The sequence below is a fragment of the Gasterosteus aculeatus genome, chromosome Y (assembly GCF_964276395.1).
Source record: "Gasterosteus aculeatus chromosome Y, fGasAcu3.hap1.1, whole genome shotgun sequence".
Taxonomy (NCBI): Eukaryota; Metazoa; Chordata; class Actinopteri; order Perciformes; family Gasterosteidae; genus Gasterosteus; species Gasterosteus aculeatus.
The window spans coordinates 16,391,450-16,406,224 of record NC_135709.1 but is presented as its reverse complement, the minus strand read 5'-3'; the positions used below and the strand labels follow the sequence as shown (position 1 = coordinate 16,406,224).

At 46.0% G+C, this 14,775-nt stretch overlaps 1 long non-coding RNA gene across 1 annotated transcript; it reads right to left on the bottom strand.

Moving 5' to 3' along the window:
• Positions 1-10,930: 10,930 nt before the first annotated feature.
• LOC144390737 (uncharacterized) lies at positions 10,931-11,467 on the bottom strand. The gene is made up of 3 exons (XR_013454582.1): positions 11,301-11,467; positions 11,133-11,210; positions 10,931-11,028 (listed from the first exon to the last, which is right to left on the bottom strand). It is a non-coding gene; the product is annotated as an uncharacterized LOC144390737 (long non-coding RNA).
• Positions 11,468-14,775: the final 3,308 nt, after the last annotated feature.

Here is a 14,775-nt window from a genome sequence, read left to right as displayed (position 1 = left end):
GATGACAAGAGACAATAAGAGAAGCGATAGTTTTCCTGATTTGCAGAAATGAAACCCCCCGTATTCCAGCTGTCATCAAATGAGAGAGAATAGTTGATTGACATCAAGACAAATTTTCTCTGTGCTAAAACAGGCTGGTACACATGAACGAACAAAGGCATAAAAGGCACACAATCAGCCAACATTAGCCGAGGTACATAATTTCCTTAAATCCCCGTGTTGGTCGGTGTGCCTTTAGGTATATAATTCCAAGAGAGAAAGGAATGCGATAGCCACGATGTCAAATAGGGAATCACCCTAAAGGAACACAAGTCATAAGCAGAGTCAGCGGGCTGACTGCAGCCAAAAATTGGGTGGTGGCCCCTAAAACAGGTCAGTCCCAATTCACAGGCAGCAAATTGTGCAGAAGGCGTTGATTAATGGCCAAGACACAACTCTCTATGGCCTCGTGCTGTCATCCTCGGCTTCCTCCTCACTATCCTCAACCCTCTCTGCTGAAATTAGACTAATGGCTAAAATAAGAGCTCATGAAATGCCATGCCAATGAGTGCAATATAATGACAAATTTTTAGATAACTTGGCTTTTTTAGCCTAATTCAAAATATGAACTAGAGGTCCTACGGGTAAATAAATAATAAAATAGATTGGCAAAATATCCTTCTATAATAGAATTGACTACTTTTTAAAATAATAGTAGAGTAATACAAAATAAAAAAGCATTCTAATATGATTAATACACTATATAGTGCCTGCAGGTTGTTCTTCTCACCCTGCAATTATAACCACCAAAACCTTGGTAAAAAAAAGACTGCTAATCATTATCCGGTAATTATAATGCTAACTGTGAATGCCTGTAAGACTTTAAAGCCACCAGGATTAAGCCGATTTTTATCAGCACATCTGTTCTGTCCTTAAAGTTATAAGAATACGTGTTCAAGAATTGGAGCCTGGTCGGGGTTATCAAAAATTCAGCCGAACGACATCTCTCGTTCTGGGAGATTTATTTGTCAGATCACAGGTCAAGTACCAGCGCTGCGTTTGCAAAGGCAGGAGCAGTTCAGGCAGCACACAGGCCGGAAGAACAACTAACATCAGCAAGAATATCATGTTTTATAACCCTTGAAATACAGAGAAGGAAAGATTTCTATTGGCCCTAAACTGGCGTAGAGGAGGACCTTCCACCCCCCGCATCTAAAGATCCGGTCACATCCAATGTCCAGACTCCTGACTTAACGTAAACATCAACGAACAGAGTGTGTATGTTGAATAGTGTTGGTGTGAGTCTAAACCCCCCTTTGGCTGGCAAATCTACTAGTTGACCCGCAGATCTCTCATTCCTCAGCCCTGACAGAAACTGACTCCCCATCCTGTCAGACTCGTGTCTGCCTGCTCGGCACATCCTGCTTCCCCCCTTACCTAACTCTTAAATCAAGACAAGACAGAAAACCCCCAACTAAGCCCATGAAAGGAACTTTTCATTATCAATTCCCCCTTTTTACATAATTCATTATGTAAACCAAAAAAAAATCAGCATGGAAATCCCTAAACAGTACAAAAAATACAAAGAAATATACACCACATCTAAACCGAGTATAATAGACACAGAATACATCCTAGCCCAAAAAATATCACACTATCTACGTGTATGCATCCACTATATATGATGTGTGCAACAGTTAGCAGATCACGGGTACAGGACCGCGTGTTTTCAGTAGAGGAGGCTCTTTTGTGTTGAGCTGGGCCCGTGGTTTGAAGACCACTGTCTAGATGTAACACGGAACAGACCTGGGCAGTAGATGCTGGCTCTCGGGACGTGGAACGTAACCTCTCTGGGGGGGGAGGAGCCGGAGCTTGTGCGGGAGGTGGAGCGTTATCAGTTGGATCTGGTGGGGCTTACCTCTACGCACAGCCTCGGCTCTGGAACCACACTCCTGGATAGGAGGTGGACTCTATTCTACTCTGGAGTGGCCCATGGTATGAGGCGCCAGGCGGTTGTGGGGATACTAATAAGTCCCCGGCTGAGTGCTGCTACATTGGAGTTTACCCCGGTGGACAAAAGGGTCGCCTCCCTACGCCTTCGGGTGGTGGGGGGGAAAACTCTGACTGTTGTCTGTGCATATGCACCAAACAGCAGCTCAGAGTATTCGGCCTTTTTGGAGACCCTGAATGGAGTCCTGCATGGGGCTCCAGTAGGGGACTCCATAGTCCTACTGGGAGACTTCAATGCGCACATGGGCGACGATGGAGATAACTGGAGAGGCGTGATTGGGAGGAACGGCTTCCCTGATTTGAACCCGAGCAGGTGTTTGTTACTGGACTTCTGTGCCAGTCACGGATTGTCCATAACAAACACCATGTTCGAACATAAGGATGTTCATAAGTGTACGTGGTACCAGAGCACCCTAGGCCAAAGATCAATGATCGATTTTGTAATCGTATCGTCTGATCTGAGGTCGCATGTTCTGGACACTCGGGTAAAGAGAGGGGCAGAGCTGTCAACTGATCACCATCTGGTTTTGAGCTGGGTCCGAGGATGGGGGAAGACTCGGGACAGACCCGGTAAACCCAAGCGTGTAGTGAGGGTGAACTGGGAACGTCTGGAGGAGGCCCCGGTCCAAAGGATTTTCAACTCACACCTCCGGCGGAGCTTCTCTCACATTCCTGTGGAGGTAGGGAACATTGAACCAGAGTGGTGTATGTTCAAAACCTCCATTGCTGAAGCCGCGGCAGTGAGTTGTGGCCTCAAGGTCTTAGGTGCATCAAGGGGCGGTAACCCTCGAACCCCGTGGTGGACACCGGTGGTCAGGGAAGCCGTCCGGGTTATGATATCCGGTGGGACTCTGATTCTGGAAGACCATCCGGCACCTCAGGAGGGGGAAACACGGAACCATCCAAGCTGTGTGCAGTAAGGATGGGACCCTGTTGACCGCGACTGAGGAGGTTATCGGGCGGTGGAAGGAACACTTTGAGGAACTCCTGAACCCAACTACTACGCCCTCTTTGGTAGAGGCGGAGCTGGAGGCGGAGGAGGGATCATCGTCAATTGGCCTGGTGGAGGTCACTGAGGTAGACACACAACTCCACAGTGGCAAAGCCCCGGGGATTGATGAGATCCGTCCAGAGATGCTAAAAGCAATGGGTGTTGGGGGTTTGTCTTGGATGACACGCCTCTTCAACATTGCTGGGACAGTGCCAAAAGAGTGGCAGGCCGGGGTGGTGGTACCCCTCTTCAAAAAGGGGGACCAGAGAGTGTGTGCCAATTACAGCGGTATTACACTACTCAGCCTCCCGGGTAAAGTCTACTCTAAGGTGCTGGAAAGGTGGGTTCGGCCGATAGTCGAACCAAGGATTGAAGAGGAACAATGCGGTTTTCGTCCTGGACATGGAACATCGGACCAGCTCTTCACTCTTTCCAGGATCATGGAGGGGGCTTGGGAGTATGCTCATCCAGTCTACATGTGTTTTGTGGACTTGGAGAAGGCGTATGACCGGGTCCCCCGAGAGATACTGTGGGAGATGCTGCGGGAGTACGGGGTGAGGGGGTCCTTGCTTGGGGCCATCCAATCCTTGTAGGCCCAAAGCGAGAGCTGTGTTCGGGTGCTCGGCAGTAAGTCGAAGGCGTTTCCGGTGGGGGTTGGCCTTCGCCAGGGCTGCGCCTTGTCACCAATCTTGTTTGTGGTATTCATGGACAGGATATCGAGGCGTAGTCGAGGGGAGGAGGGTCTACAGTTCGGGGGGCTGCGGATCTCATCGCTGCTTTTTGCAGATGATGTGGTCCTGATGGCATCTTCCGTCTGTGTGAAGCGGTCGGGATGAGGATTAGCACCTCTAAATCTGAGGCCGTGGTTCTCAGCAGGAAACCGATGGATTGCCTACTCCAGGTAGGGAATGTGTCCTTACCCCAAGTGTAGGAGTTCAAGTACCTCGGGGTCTTGTTCACGAGTGAGGGGAAGATGGAGTGTGAGTTTGGCCGGAGAATCGGAGCAGCGGGGCGGTATTGCACTCGCTTTACCGCACCGTTGTGACAAAAAGAGAGCTGAGCCGGAAGGCAAAGCTCTCGATCTACCGGTCAATCTTCGTTCCTACCCTCACCTATGGTCATGAAGGATGGGTCATGAACGAAAGAACTAGGTCACGGGTACAAGCGGCCGAAATGGGTTTCCTCAGGAGAGTGGCTGGCGTCTCCCTTAGGGATAGGTTGAGAAGCTCAGCCATTCGCGAGGTGATCGGAGTAGAGCCGCTGCTCCTTTGCGTCGAAAGGAGCCAGTTGAGGTGGTTTGGGCATCTGGTGAGGATGCCGCCTGGGCGCCTCCCTAGGGAGGTGTTCCAGGCACGGCCAGCTGGGAAGAGGCCCCGGGGAAGACCCAGGACTAGGTGGAGAGATGATATCTCTGCACTGGCCTGGGAACGCCTTGGGATCCCACAGTCAGAGCTGGTAGATGTGGCCCGGGAAAGGGAAGTTTTGGGTCCCCTGCTGGAGCTGTTGCCCCCGCGACCCGACCCCGGATAAGCGGTTGAAAATGGATGGATGGAGCAGAGAGAGAGGTGAAGCTAAAGCGCCTAGAAATAGAAGCTGCTACTGCTGCTTTGAGTATAGCTCAATCTCCTAGCCCTAATAGGTTCATACACCGGGATCCCTCCGCTCCTACAAAAGGTTTTGAGGTGAGCAGAAATATTGTGTTGGTCCCTCAATTTCGTGAGGTGGAAGTAGACTCTTATTTTACTGCTTTTGAGCGAGTAGCTACCTCAAAGGAATGGCCAAAAGAGGTCTGGTCAATACTGCTTCAGTGTAAGCTGACAGGGAAGTGTAAGAATACGTGTTCAAGATTTGGAGCCTGGTCGGGGTTATCAAAAATTCAGCCGAACGAGCCCATGAAAGGAACTTGATTATCAAAGTGCTTTACAGAATGTCCTGTGTCCTACTGCAGAGAAAAGGCAATTCATACGTAAAATAGACGACAAAGCTGTAAGACTGCAGGGAAACTAATTTTCTCTGGAGGGTCCCCAGCTCCAGGACTGATGGTTTGACTGTTTGCAGCTTAGATTACTAGAACACAATAAAAAAGCCCATTTCAATACTTAAAGTGCAGAGGTGTTTCAGGGGAAATATCATTTCCCTTTCACACCCGGAATCTAAACAATCAATTAGTGTAAACCTTTTTTTGTTATTGTAATAAATCAATGTCATCCTTTCCTTTATCAAATCTAGATTGAATCATCCAAAGGTTGTAGAATTTTCATTACTACCGACTTGGAAATACGTATGGAATAAACCATTTTCAATCAATTTTCTGTGTTATATAAAGTTCCCCATGGTGCTCCCCAAAATGTTACAAGAGAGATTCATTGCTCTGTCTTAAAATGTTTCACAAGTTTAATCATTCACACTCTCGTGCGTGGACGCCATTGTAAAATGTTTCTTTCCGCCTTTCCACACTGGCAGGACAGAGTTGAAGACTATTTTTCCTTATTTTATCAGCCCTCTCTACAGCTGTGACACCTACCGCTGTAATCGAGTTTGGCTTGTTTTCACTACATCCCCTGCAAACTTTGACACCTGATTTCATTGAAGGAGATGGTATTTGAAAGGTGGGGGACACGGGTCACCAAGTCCGTCGTCTCCACGTTGTCTTATGTACTGTACGTGATCAGGTGGTTGTAAAAAATGTGTCTATGTCTCGAGTCCTCTTCTTTTTTCTCTGATGACATCTTCATCACAACTTCTTTGAAGTAAAAAAACAACTTTTCAGGTATCACTGCTTTTAGAGATTTATTCTTACCTGCAGAATTGTACAAAAATATACACTAAATGGTCTTTTGATCACAAGTTCTCTTTTATGTTATTCTCTGCTCAATCCAAAAACCTGTTTACCCAGTGGAACGTGGGCTGTGAGAGGGGCAGTTTACCTTCTGCTCGTCTCTGTTTCTGGGGTGAAGACATGACAGTATGAGAAACTATTCTTAAAGACGTGGGCTGGCAACCCCTGAGAGCTGCCATATATAACGCACAGAGCAGCACGGCGCAGCCCACTAAAGTAAACTACACCCACAAGTTTAAGAGCTTTGACACTTGGTGATTTGAGCCAAACTTACTCCTGAGAATTTATCACTGCATGAAAAGTGGGATTTTCGGCAGTATGCGGCACTGTAAATTGTCGTGGAATTTCAGGTTTGCGGCAATTTGCGGGCAACGCTGAAAACTGCCGTAAATTGTCAGAAATTCATGTGGGCCTCCCTTGGCAGTTGTCCCCCCATGACCTCCCTCCTCCTAATTCTAGGGGAGGCTTTGACATGTAAATGAAAATGCTGTGAGCTATACAAATGCAAATCAGGGTCGCAGAGGGAGTTTTAGCACAGGTGACATTTTTTTAAAAGGTAAGAAAATCTCTGATACAAATAGATCAGGCTCAGTAGCCTAATTATAGACTCTTACATTTGAGCTTGAATTGATTTATTTAATTCAAATATGCTAGGTTACTGTGTACGCCATTAGCAATGGCAAATGTTATGTAAAAAAGATACACAAAATAACTTCTTTAAAAAATTAGTTTTAATCAAGGTAAAATGAGCATTCCATGCAAACAACATATGAATCAGCATGAGGGGTCTGCAGAGATCACAGTCTCCTAGAGCTCAACTACAGTGCATAGTGGCAGGACTACATTGACCTTTTCTTTGGTCTTGAATGCACAGAGGATGTATTAACCACACATCTTCTAGCAATGTGCTCAACTGGCAGAAATGATGCTGGGTACGACGTGTCTGTTCCCTGCAAGCCCCAAACTTCTATTGGCTTTCCATAAAAATGTCTGTCCGGGTGGAGATGAAGCCAGGAAACTTGTGCAAGAACATGTTTAATTGCCGTACCCTTTGACACAACATTAACAACTATAAACTGCTTTATAATGGCTGGTCGTAGTTCTGCTAGATCAAGGACGGGTTCCTCAAAACTGTTAGTGTTTCCACACCACTTAGCATGAACATATGCTGACCTTTATGCTCTGCATCTATCGATTGAGTAAGTTACATTCATATATGTTACCCGTTTACATGTCATGGCAAAACATTCAACCTCAGTGACACAAGGGTACATGTGATGATACATTGTCAACATTGCATGTCTGTCAGACTCATTACATTACATTACATTACATAGGGTACAAACTCAGGAGAACAAGAAACAAGAAAGTGCAATTTCCTCAAATAAGCCAATTTACAATTTGCTATAGATGAGTGACGTTACAAGTACAATTTAAGTGCTACAATTTGTTAGTCTTTAGTCGAGGTAGAGTCTGAAGAGGTGTGTCTTTAGTTTGCGGCGGAAGATGTGAAGGCTCTCTGCGGTTCTGGTGTCTTCAGAGAGCTCGTTCCACCATTTCGGCCAAGAGTCGAGATCTAGTCGAGGGTTTTGCTCTCAGTGAGGGAGGGACGAGTAGTTTTGCAGATGCAGAGCGGAGAGTGCAGGTTGGGATGTAGGGTTTGACCATGTCCTGGATGTAAGCTGGACCCGATCCATTCACAGCATGGTACGTGAGCACCAGTGTTTTGAACTGGATGCGGGCGGCCACCGGTAGCCAGTGAAGAGAGCGGAGGAGTGGAGTAGTGTGGGAGAATTTCGGAAGGTTGAAGACCAGTCGAGCTGCTGCATTCTGAATGAGCTGCAGAGGTCGAATGGCGGTGGCAGGGAGACCAGCCAGGAGGGAGTTGCAGTAGTCAAGGCGAGAGATGACAAGAGCCTGAATCAGTACCTGCGCTGCCTTCTGAGTGAGAAGGGGACGTATTCTCCTGATGTTGTAGAGCGTGTATCTACAGGATCGCGTTGTCGCGGTGATGTTGGGAGTCAGGGAGAGTTGGCTGTCAAGTGTGACGCCGAGGTTCTTAGCGGTCAAAGTGGGCGTTAGTATGGAGTTCCCAAAGTTGACTGTCAGGTCCTGGGTAAGCGAATCTCTTCCGTGAAAGAGAAGTAGTTCAGTCTTGTCGGGGTTGATTTTCAGATGGTGGGCGGACATCCACTGAGAGATGTCAGTTAGACAGGCAGAGATCCGAGCCGCCACCTGGGTGTCCGAGTGAGGGAAGGAGAGAATTAGTTGGGTGTCATCGGCATAGCTGTGGTAAGAGAAGCCATGCGAGCGAATGACAGCGCCAAGAGAGTTAGTGTAAAGCGAAAACAGGAGGGGACCCAGCACGGAACCCTGAGGAACTCCAGTAGTAAGAGGACAAGGTTCCGACACAGAACCTCGCCAGGTTACCCGGTAGGTGCGGCCGCCGAGGTAGGACGAGAGAAGGGAGAGAGCAGAGCCTGTGACACCAAGTTCCTAAAGGGAGGAAATAAGGATCTGGTGGTTGACCGTGTCAAATGCAGCAGAGAGGTCCAGAAGGATGAGGACAGAGGAGAGAGAGGCGGCTCTAGCAGTGTGGAGTTGCTCTGAGACAGCAAGGAGAGCAGTCTCTGTGGAGTGGCCTGCCTTGAAACCTGACTGGTGGGGGTCAAGGAGGTTGTTACAGTGGAGATAAGAGGAGAGTTGATTAAAGATAGCACGTTCAAGGGTTTTGGACAAAAAGGGAAGAAGAGAGACCGGTCTGTAGTTGTTTTCTTCAGATGGGTTGAGGGTGGGTTTCTTCAGGAGAGGGTTGACTCTTGGGAAAACAGCCAGATAACAAAGCGTTGTTGATGAGACAGGTGAGGAACGGAAGAAGGTCAGGTGCGATAGATTGTAGAAGATGTGATGGAATGGGGTCAAGAGGGCAGGTGGTCGGACGGGCAGAGGTTACTAGGGTAAGAATTTGGTTAGGAGAGAGGGCGGTGAAAGAGGAAAGTGAGGGCGAAAGAGGTGAGGTCGGTGGGACGCGAGAAGTAGGAGGTGGGTTTGAGAAGGAGGAGCATATGTCAGCTATTTTCTTGGTGAAGTAATTGACAAAGTCTCCCGGAAGAAGGGTGGAGGGGGGAGGAGGGGTAGGGGGTTCGAGGAGATTGGAGAAGATCGAGAAGAGTTTTTTGGGGTTAGAGAATTAGGATTCGATTTTGGATTGGTAGAAAGAGCTTTTGGCAGCAGAGATAGGAGCAGAAAACGAGGAGAGGAGAGATTGAAATTCAAGCAGGTCGTCAGGTCGTTTATATTTACGCCATCTCCTTTCCGACGCTCGCATGGTGGCTCTCATGGCACGGACCGGTCGAGACAGCCACGGAGCCGGAGGGGATTTGCCAGTCCGTTGTGTCGTAGGAGGGCAGAGAGAGTCTAGAGAGGAGGAAAGAGTTGAGAGGAGAGTCTCTGCAGCAGCGTTCGGATGCAAGAGTGAGAAGGAATCAGTTGAAGGGAGGGCTGATAGAACAGAGGATGCCAGCGAGGAGGGAGAGAGGGAGCGAATATTGCGACGAGCCGGTATAGAGTTAGTCAATGAGGGAGGTTTGTTAGTTATAGAGAGTGGAAGGGAGTAAGAGATGAAGAAGTGATCAGACACATGAAGTGGGTCAAGACACATGAAGACTCAAGAGTGTCTGGTGGAATGGAGAAAGACGCACCACTGGGGCGTTCGGGACTCTGCGGGTTTCTGTCCATGGAGGAGAGGAACCGACTCAAAGAAGAGGAGACGGGTGCACAATCCCAAGATAGCGGTAAGAATACGTTCGATGACTGCAAGCTAAGCTAAAAGTAGCGTAGCCTCAAGCTAAGCTAAAAGTAGCGTAGCCTCAAGCTAAGCTAAGAGTAGCCTAGTAGCCTACTACTAAAATCTCACTTTTTATGCAGTGTATCGTTAACCAGTTTGTTTAAAGAACTACTCTGCCCTCCGTTGCCTTATCTTATCTAGTTAACACTTGACATTTACTTTTCTTTGGGCAATTCCAACCACGCGTCTGGTGTTCCAACACCGCCATTAGCGTACGCCGGATACAAGCTTGCAGGTCTTCCATCTGGTCTTTAGATACAAATGAAATAATGGCATCCACTGCATGAAAAGTGAGATTTTCGTCCACGTAAACGCCCGGAAATCTCCCTAATTTCCGACAATTTCCGACAATTTGCAACCCGCGCACGTTGCGTTTGTCTGTGCCACAAATTGTCGGAAACGAACCATGGCGTAGGTGGAGAGCTGGCGGAGGTGCGAATGTCCCGAATTAGCATATAAATGCAGCGAAACCGCGGGTGGCCGAGCCGAGCGGGGTTGAATATCCTTAGTCCTTATTGGATGAAACCACAACTTACTAACAAATAAAATCACTCGTGATTGGCAGCAAAACCACACGTGGGCAGACCAGGCTTGAGTTTCCTTGTTCATGATTGGATGAAACGACAACTTTCAATCACTCGTGATTGGTTGGCAGATCTGTCGCTATTGGTCACCCGCCTCATTTATCTATATATTCATATTATGCTGTATATTCATTTCATGGTTATCCTATGTAGGCTACTACACTATTATTAGGATACCAACCAGGACATCAATGAATTTATAGAGAAAATGAACATTTGACACACGTTTATGCAAAGAAAGAGCTTTATTAACAACACACAAACAACAACTACATACAAAGTGAGGATCTGCCCACACTTTGGTAACGGCGGTTTAAAAACTACAGCTCAGTAAACTGTCCGTTTGCCTCCTCGGGGTTGTAGGCCGTCACTGGCGCCGTGTTTTCCGAGGCAGGTCTGTTGTGCAGGCGCCTCGTGTGCGTGGATCTGTATTTCCTCTAACCGGGACCGTACAATCCACCCCGAGACCCCGCCAACAACGCCATCCTCTCCGTCCGACGTGAGCTCTACGGTGGCGGAGTTCCACCTCGTCATCAGCCAGCACACTTTGTCTCGATTACAGCAGCTGTAAAAACAACAATGAATCAGTACTGTGCGATGCGATGCGTACGGACACAACACATCGATCAATGCACCTGAAAAAAGTCAGCAAATAAACTCTGACCCTCTTTCTTCTCGCTCGACTCCGCGCTGAATCCTTCGCAGCTTCCGCTCGCAACGAGTGTCCGGCTGAACCTGAAGCTCCTGCGTCCCGTCTCACAATACGTCTCACAGGCGGCTGGAAAACAATTAAATGAGTGTGGTATGAATAAAAAAAAAAATCAAACGCAAGTCACAGTAACATTTAACAAGGAAGGAGAAACGGTAAACAGTGTCACTTACACACAATGACGTCGTCTAAATCTGGACTTTTCCCGGAGCAAATACGAGGTCACCGCCTCATTATGAGGCGAGATTAGTCTGTGAAAACAAAATGTACAGTTATGATCGGTATCTATACGTATATATTTCCTTATAGCGCAGAATGAAAGCATATTCTGTAAATCTGACCCTTGCTCCGGTTCGTAGCGCCTGTAATTCGTCTCAGAGTTGTGAAGACGGCGCACCGCTTCCTGTAAACGACACGGCAAAGAAAACACACTTTAATAAAGCTGTTTCTGCTCACTTGTAAGGCTACTAGGCTACTCTTAGCTTAGCTTGAGGCTACGCTACTTTTAGCTTAGCTAGCAGCCATCGAACGTATTCTTACCGCTTTCTTGGGATTGTGCGCCCGTCTCCTCTTCTTTGAGTCGGTTCCTCTCCTCCATGGACAGAAACCCGCAGAGTCCCGAACGCTCCAGTGGAGCGAACCGCTCATTGATATCGGCAGTTTGTTGTTGGAGTTGACGAGACGATCCACTGAGAGCATCAGCAGCTTCTTCTGTCTGTCTGCGGACTGGCCGAAAGTTGGTGACCGCGGAGAGGAGTTGAAGGCGAGTTGAACGCGAGACGTCGTCCCGCCATTATTCACGAAGCAGCAAAGACCAAACAAAGGAACTGGAGATACAGTTCTTCTGAATATAGTAACACACACGTGTTTGTTTGTATGCTCGTCTTGCAAATACTGCTGTCTGAGTCATGCCTATGACCTCACACGTGATTGGACGAGGAGTCTAAGGGTCCTCCAATCACATACGAGGTTATTGTTATACGGAAGGACCAGTATTTTAGGAAGACAAATGGTTGGGACTTTGAAACAGCTGATATGCTTTATGTAAAGCAGTGTTTTGGTGTCAGCAGAACGACTTTCCCTAGAAAACTGTACAGTGGTGCCTCTTTCTCCATTCCACCAGACAATCTAGAGTCTGACAGACATGCAATGTTGACAATGTATCATCAGATGTACCCTTGTGTCACTGAGGTTGAATGTTTTGCCATGACATGTAAACGGGTAACATATATGAATGTAACTTACTCAATCGATAGATGCAGAGCAGAAAGGTCAGCATATGTTCATGCTAAGTGGTGTGGAAACACTAACAGTTTTGAGGAACCCGTCCTTGACCCTCTAGCAGAACTACGACCAGCCATTATAAAGCAGTTTATAGTTGTTAATGTTGTGTCAAAGGGTACGGCAATTAAACATGTTCTTGCACAAGTTTCCTGGCTTCATCTCCACCCGGACAGACATTTTTATGGAAAGCCAATAGAAGTTTGGGGCTTGCAGGGAACAGACACATCATACCCAGCATCATTTCTGCCAGTTGAGCGCATTGCTAGAAGATGTGTGGTTAATACATCCTCTGTGCATTTAAGTAAGACCAAAGAAAACGTCACTGTAGTCCTGCCACTATGCACTGTAGTTGAGCTCTAGGAGACTGATCTCTGCAGACCCCTCATGCTGATTCAAATGTTGTTTGCATGGAATGCTCATTTTACCTTGATTAAAACTAATTTTTTAAAGAAGTTACTTTGTGTATCTTTTTTACATAACATTTGCCATTGCTAATGGCGTACACAGTAATCTAGCATATTTGAATTAAATAAATCAATTCAAGCCAAAATGTAAGAGTCTATAATTAGGCTACTGAGCCTGATCTATTTGTACCAGAGACTTTCTTACCTTTTAAAAAAATGTCACCTGGGCTAAAACTCCCTCTTCGACCCTGATTTGCATTTGTATAGCTCACAGCATTTTCATTTACATGTCAAAGCCTCCCCTAGAATTAGGGGGAGGGGAGTCAGGGGGGGACAACTGCCAAGGGAGGCCCACATCAATTTCTGACAATTTTCGGCAGTTTTCGGCGTTGCCCGCAAATTGCCACAAACCTGAAATTCCACGACAATTTACAGTGCCGCATACTACCGAAAATCCCACTTTTCATGCAGTGATCGATCAGACTGTAACATGCTGGGCATTATTTAACTAGAAGAAGTTTTAGAACTCGCCATGTTGTCCTCTCAAAGATTGGGGAAAGTGGAAGCAGAACACAACTCAGCATTTAATGAGTGATGGAGAAGGTTTGCGCCGACTGGCAGAAACCTCGTTGTGTGGTTATGTCAACAAAAAACCATTATAGACTTATGTAATTTATTTGCTCTGCTCACACAATGTTTCAAGCTAAGAGACAAACAAAGTGCTTTACAACCCTCTAATATGCATGCTTAATATGCAAAATGAGGCAGGACAAATATTGTGATAAATGATAATAAACAATTTCTTCAATACGTAACTTAGGAGGTTTTTTGAATCTGTGAGGTCTTATTCATTGACTAATAAGGTAATAAACATAATTTAAACTAAGAAGATGAACGTTCTAATATGATTTGGTTAGACATTAGCAGTTTTTTGGGGTAGATTGCACAGTTGTTGCTGGGTAGTTGCAGTAAAATATGGTTTTGGTGATAAACATATTGGTTGAATTGCAATACATATAGTAAAGGATATAGTAGATCTATGTTCAACATACAACTTTAGGTAAATCAAAGTTTAAAAAATAATAAATGAGAAAATGTCACCAAAGCCAGACAGTTATTCTACAGTTTGAATGAAAAAACATACGTCATCTCTGTTTTTCTAATACACTTATTGGACGGACAATTTTTCGTTACAATGCCAAATGTAACACTTATGTGAAAAAGTATGGTAAAGAATTTTGACTCTCAAAGGCTTTGAATGTTGTGGTTGATTAAGTTGATTGTTGCAATGTTCCTGGGGAGACACCAGTGGAGGGACTTGATTGGACTCAGGAGCAGGTGTGAAGCATGCAGCATGGTTGTGAATAGGTTGAACCTTTTTGTAGACTCTGTTGCTGCAGAGATGCTGCTGCAGTACTGCATGGAGGATATCCGATTTGCAAGTACACAAAAGAAGGAGACTGGCAACGTCTCTGAGGAATCGTTTGTAAATGATGACAAAGATAAAAATCAATCCATTTAATTGGAAAGCGGATGATCTACTACAGCTCTTGCTTTAGTGTAAAAGCCCTCCTGAGTGACGCTGTTTCAGCTGGCAGACCTCAGGTTGACATTAAAAATACCGTCGGACGCCGTCCGTTCCCAGCAGGCTTTTTGCCTTTGCCTTTGTGCCTTTTTGCAGATTGTTCAATTTCAAAATCTCTATGACCCTCAAGCAACCATCAAGCAAAGAATGATTTATCACATATTAGAAATCAAAAATACAATGCACGTAGTATTTTATGATAGATAGGGTTTGATAGTGGGAAAATGTTAGTGTTTTGTTAAAGGTTTTGCAAGAAGTAAGTGAGTTCCAATTAGTCCATCAAGGAAAAAGCCGTTCCAAAGAAGCACAACTACGTAGCTAGATGTAAAAACAATTCACACTAGCCATGAAAAACCAGCAGGACTTTTTTTTTTAACTCAATATTTTGTGTTACTTTTGTACTACTGAAATGTATTGTATTGTATTTCACTTTTTTTATGATGACAAGCCTAGAAACAGGCCTTGATGCAACTGGCACTTTAACACACATTATCCCCTCAATAGAAGGTCATGGCCAAGCTCATCTTCTCATCAAGTTGAATG